Here is a 6561-nt window from a genome sequence, read left to right as displayed (position 1 = left end):
TTGAGGTTACATTGTACATTATGGTAGGTTAGATACTGAGGAGACCTGGTCCATGCCCTTAGATTGAGATCATCTTGTTGGGAACAGAGAAAAGTTAATAAATATAAAACAACACGTTAATTGAGTGCAGGCTGTGAACCAAAGTGTCCCAGGTTCGATTCCCAGTCAGGGCACATGACTGGGTTGCAGGCCATGACCCCCAGCAACCGCATATTGATGTTTCTCTCTCTCTCTCTATCTCCCTCCCTTCCCTCTCTGAAAATAAATAAATAAAACCTTAAAAAAACACATTAAATACAGAAATGGTGATGTATATGTGGATATTATATACATATATAGAGAGAGAACATTCCTATAACATATGCATTTAGGAATATACATTATCCTATGTGTATATATTATATATAATATTCCTATATATTTGAAAAGAGGCAGTTTGGGAAGATTTCTTGGAGGTCAGTTTAAGCAAAGATATAAAACAAATAGTGTGGTAGTGAAGAGGGGCAGAGAATGTGTATTAGAGGGAGCCTCATGCAATTTCATCTTATAGAGGGAAAAGTAGCAGGAAAGAAGGGGTGAAAGATGAAATGGCAGAGACATAAGCAGGAGGAAGTTCAAGAATCACCTTCACATTTTATGTTAATGAGTTTAGGCTCTGCCTACTAGCTGATGGAAAGATATTAACAATTCAAGTAAGGGATAAGATGACCAAATTTGTATTTTAAATAAATTGCTCTGGCTGGTGGGTGGAAAATAGACTTGAAGGGGTTAAACACTAGAGAGCTGGTGAATGTAAATTGTTGGCAGCCATCCAACCAAGACATTTTGAGGGTCTGAGCTCTGGTAGTGATTCTAGAAATGGAAAGGAGGGGACTTGGTTAATAAATGATGCGAGCTTGGTCTTAAAGAATGACTAGGAGCCAATCAGGCAGCAGAGTGAAACAAGGACATTCCCAAGCAGGTTAGGAGGCAGGGTGGGGTGGAAAAGCAAAACATGTTCTCAGAAGTGGAGAATAATTCAATGTGACTACAACATAGGACCACTAAAGTGGATATCAGAGGAAAAACAGGGTTGGTCAGTAAAGTGGTATAAAAATATTTTATTTAGAAACTATTGCAACAGAGGGAATGAAACCTCAGTATAGACTGAAAAAATATCAACTAGGTCTTTTGTCACCAACAAGGATTTATTTGGGAAACAGAAAGGGTTACTACCCAGTGCATGCGGGCTCTGCAAGCCACAGACACACTCTGGCCAAGAGGGAGGGCTATTTATAGAAGGGAAAAGGAAGTTAAGGGAAGGGAAAGTTAGAACCATAAAGCTTTATTATAAACATAGATTTCTTCCTGTAGGGTTCTCATACTTACACAGAGTGTGAAAACTTCCATAAGCCCCAGCTCATCCCATAGATGCCTCTACTGATTACATTTGCTTAAAGTTCCAGTTAGTCTTTACCCGTATTATATGGAAAAGTGACAATTTATGGGAAACAAACAGGATGGGGTGGGGAGAGGGTTGGAGTTGGGTGGTGGGGTCAGTCAGTAACTGGAAAATTCTTGCTGATTGTAGGCCAGGGTGATCCGGTGTCACCAGGGAGATGACAGATGAGGCATTTGACCAGATATCAAGGGTGGGGGATCTCTCTAAAGTGACTTACCAAGATTCTTTCTAAAACTGGGCAATGTGGGCCCACAAAGGCAGACACTGAAGTCCAAGGTAAAGGCCTAGTTGAAAAGAGGGCTTAGAGGAATCTCACTAAAGTTTGGTCAAGGAAAGCATCTTTGTCAAGATAAGACAAAAGGAAAAACTGGTTAGTAAAAATTCAGTTCATAAAGATTCTTCTGTTTTATGCTTTGGAGTTTGGTCTCCTTGGTAGCTTATGCTTGCATACTAGTCACACCCACCTTTTTCTCCTTTGTAAGAAAGAGGTTCTGATTTCCACAGGGTGCAAAAAATCAAGGAGTCATTGATAGGAGGGCCACAGCCCCTCCGGAAATATTCAGAACTATAATCAAGAATTCTCACACTGTGTGGTCCTGTAGTTCCCTTTATGATCCTGCAAACATTATGGTCTAAATTACCACTCAGTGTTATTTGAATGCAGGCTACTCTTCCAGTCCCTCATTTCATTGCATTGACTGAGGCTTTAGTGAGTCTATTGTTGGAAAAGGAAGCATTTGTTCCTCAAGTACAGGAAATCACCAAACAATTAACTTCCAGGGCTCGTGCCAGCCTGGGTCAAAGGCCTCAGTGGGATTGTCTTTGTTTCATATCAGGCTATTGAGGAAATGTTTTTGTAGGTCAGAATCTTGGCTTCAGTGTGTTGTGTGTGTTGTTTTCAGTCAATGGAGTCAGCTGTGAGACCTCAAACAGTGATAACTATCTATAGCAAAATGTGAATATAGCAGTCAGAGGTCTGCCACAAAGAAAGGAAGGTTTCAGAGGGGCAGAGAGTTTTCTCTAAAATACATTGTAATTTGGATATTCATGGGTGGAAAGGGCCACTTATAAAGACCAGAAAGGAACTAGTGTGAGAAGAATGGGAAAAGAAAATAGTTATTACATTTGGTGGCCAGGGAAGACTCCACCCTTGGACACAGGCCACTCTTATGGGTAGGCAGAGGCAGGTGAAGGGCCTAGGAAGACTTCCCTGACCCAGAATATGCCTCAGAGAGAAACGCCAGGGAAGGTCCCCAGAAGAAAAACAGACAAGCACAAATTGAAGCGGGAGAACAGCAAGGATGAGCTTCCACAATCTCACAGTATTTTCCAAGAAACCATTTTGAATGAATTATTTTGCTAGCTGAGGAAAGCTGTATTCACACTTTGGGAAAATATTATCTATTAAGAAGGTAGTAACTGATGATTATTGCTGAAAGCATAGTTAGCCCCATTTGCTGTTGGGGCACCATTTGCCTAGCAGGCCTATGACCTTGTTAAGCAAGACTGCCATTTCACTCCTCTGAGTTTATGTCCCCAGGCCTGGAAATCACTGTAAAGCAAGAACAGAACTAACCACTTCCTGCAGCCACAGGTGGAAGATAACATTGGAATAAACTGCAGCCTCCTGTACAATGGCCCAACAGCCCAGGGGCCATATAACAGCAACTCCCTCCCCACCACCCACTTTTTTAATCCAATTACAACCTAATAAAAGCTCAAAGCCCCACCCCTCAATGCTGGTATATCTCTCCACACCATGTCCCTCTCTTTTCTTGGAGAGTGAATAACAATTTTATTCTCTACACTTTCTTCTCTTTGTGAATTCTTTTACAGCTGGTGTCACCCATTACCCTAGCAATTACTATTATTATTTTTTTAATGAAGAAAGCAATAGGAACTAAGGACACAGGCTGAAGATGATACAGACCTGGGTACAAATAATAGTTCTATTAAAAACTTAACAGTATCGCTTTTGATAAGTTATTTCTTCTATACCACTTTCTGACGTATGCTCACCGACCAGCAGTGACCGCGGAACACTGTGGATGGCTCGTCGACACACAAGAAAAACATGCACAGAGACAGCCAAGTCCTGTGGGGAAGTAGAAACAGAATGGCTACTCTCTCTGGTGTGCAGAGCGCCCCATTCCCCCTCCGGAAAGGCTTTATATTGGTTTCGTTTGCATAAGAATTCAGGTAACGATCATTACTCATTGCTGGGAAGTAAGGATCAAACAATAGGTAACAAGGAAGTCTGAGTGCCTATTTTGAGTCAGGGTCAAAGAGCTGTAAAAAAACTTTAAGGAACAAACTTACTTCTTCCCTGGACCCTCATCATTCAACTGAGAACATTCTAAACAAAGCAGGTTTCACAGGATTTTACATATTCTTTCTTAGGCCTGATCACCCAGGGAACCTGCCCTTTTCAGCACAGAGCTGCACCACCCTGTCATTGTTTCAGGCTTAGGTGGAGCAAGGGAACTAAGACAACCAAGAGATAAGGAGATTTTCTCCCAGACGATGAGGACTCAGGCTATGTCAAAGCTGAGGGGCGAGGGTCTATCACCCCCTTTTGCTGTAGCCCCCAAAGTCCTTCCTTGGGGGCCTCCCACGTGATCGTGCCTGTCTCAGATTGTTCCCCCCTTGGGGAATCTTACCCGTCATTGGCTAATCGACCAAGCATCGGGGGCCAGTTATGAATGAAGCAGCAGAAGCAGCACTCCTGCCAGGGAGATAAGCCTGTTTCCTTGGTGGCTTACAGTTCCAAGATCATTCCCTCAGCCTTAGCCTTGGTGGGGGTTACAGCTTCTCATACCAGGCAGGGTGGTTCCCAACAACTTTCCTCATCTTAAAAGTGAGAATAATGTCTAATCAGTTCCAAGTATTTGCTGAGCAATGTAGGGAAGGAAAGAAATTAATTTTTCCCTTTACTCCTCTGCAGTTCAGTGGCTAACACTATACATTAGATCAATTAGAGACTCTCCCTAGTGAGTCTCTCATTTGATGGCTTTGTTGAAGTAAGTCACCATAAGGAAATATCTCTGAGGCAAGGAACTGAAGACAATAGTGAGAAGCACTGAGGCCTCAGTTCAACAACCTGCAAGGAACTGAATGATGTGAACTTGGAAGAAGACCGTTCTCCAGTCAAACCTCAGATTGAGAGCTCAGCCCTGGCTGACTCCTGATCACGGCCCTGAGAGGTCCTGGGGCTGCGAACTGAGGTAAGCTGTGATCAGATGTGTGACCTAGAGAAACTATGAGATAGTAACTGAGTAATGTTTTAAGCCACACTCGGTTTGTGGTAATGTTATTACACAGCATTAAATAACTAATACAACTAAAGTGTAGGAAATATCACACTTCAATATTTTTCTTATTTTATTTTTTAATCCTTACCTGAGGATATATTTTTATTGATTTTAGAGAGAAAGAGGAAAGGTGAAAGAGAGAGAGAAACATCAGTGTGAGAGAGAGACATCCATCAGTTGCCTCCTGCATATGCCCCAAGGGGATTGAGCCCGCAGCATTTTGGTGTATGGGATGATGTTCCAACCAACCAAACCACCTGGCCAGGACTTAATATTTTTCTTGATTAAATGAAATCCTTTGGGACCTCACCTATCAGGGTTGGCAATTCAATTATTGTCATTTTTATAAAGTCCTACCTCATTCTTCATAAGAAACTTAAGGTTTACATAATTAAGGAAAACTGATGTGGGGAATAGGTGTGTAGAGTTCTCATTCCATTGATTTGTTGCCGAAACCCATATTGTACTAATCTATATAGTCTGGTCAAAGGTGGCTGCTTCTGCCAAAGATATTATCTACTCCCTCTGTGCCAAATTTGGCAACTAAGACCTTCACTACAGAGAGAAATTTACAGCTTAGTGTTCGGTCCCCAGGTACACACAAAGCCTTTGCCAATCAAAATGTCTATGACTTCCAGGCCACTGTGAAGAAGCAGAGTACAGAGCCACACAACTAGAGGGCCTAGTACTGCCCATCTGCTCACTCTGGATAATCCATTTCTGCTCCAACCCCCCACCCCCTCTCAAAACCAGAAGCTATTCCTCTTTAGGCCAAGCCAACAAATCTCCAAGAACCTGTGTTACAGGGTGCAGCCAAGAGGGGGGACCCCAAATGGGCATTTGAGATGGGGTCCGGAACTTAAGGTGTCCAGGAGATTTTGAGATGTCTCCATCCCCCCACCCAGGGTGTGGGTTGGGGGAAGGGACAAATGGAGCAAGGCCATTGAGATCTGTTTTGCATAGCAACAGCCTTGCAGCTACCCTCTGGCGTGGTCATTTAACATATCTATAGCCTTTGGCTGGTCGCTTAGATATGTTAAATAGCTGTGATCATCTCTGAGCCAGGGGAATGGAAGTAACTTCCCCACCAAGACGTGACTGGGGGCAGATCCCCCGAGCTTCAGCGCCTGCATGGGAGCTCGGAGAAGATTGGCTCCAGGACACGGGGCCACACCTGCCCGGACTCATGATGGCAGCCCAGTAAAGCTGGAAGGATATGAATTCTGGCATGTGAAACCGAGTGTGGGAGGAGTCGGAAATGAGGCTGCAGAGGAAGATTGGCCGCGGGGATTTAAAACCCAGACTTGGTGGCCATTAGGAGAGACAACCTTGCGCAGCCTTGAGGAGGGAGAACCATGCGTCTTTAGCAGGGTGGAGACTCCCGCATCCCAGAGAAAGAGAACCATGCTGCTTTGAGAAGGAGAGCCATGTGCAGCCCTGGGGGAAGAGAACCATGCGGCTTTAGCAGAATGGGGAGGACCTCGGCCATTGAGAGGAGAGAACCATGCATAGCCCTGAGAAGGAGAGCCATGTGCAGCCCTGAGAAGGAGAGCCATGCGCAGCCCTGAGAAGGAGAACCGTGCTGCTTTAGGAGGAGAACCACGCGGCTTTGGCAGAGTGAGAACTCTCCCTTCTCGCAGCCCTGAGAAGGAGAGAACCATGCACAGCCCTGAGAAGAGAGAACCATGCTGCTTTAGGAAGGAGAACCATGCGCAGCCCTGAGGAGGTGAACCATGCGCAGCCCTGAGAGGGAGAGAACCATGTGGCTTTAGCAGAATAGGGAGGACCTCAGCCATTGAGGGAGAACCG

This window comes from Phyllostomus hastatus, unplaced genomic scaffold, assembly GCF_019186645.2.
Source record: "Phyllostomus hastatus isolate PE091 unplaced genomic scaffold, TTU_PhHast_1.1 phas_contig_209, whole genome shotgun sequence".
Lineage (NCBI taxonomy): Eukaryota > Metazoa > Chordata > Mammalia > Chiroptera > Phyllostomidae > Phyllostomus > Phyllostomus hastatus.
This window is presented reverse-complemented; position numbering follows the sequence as displayed.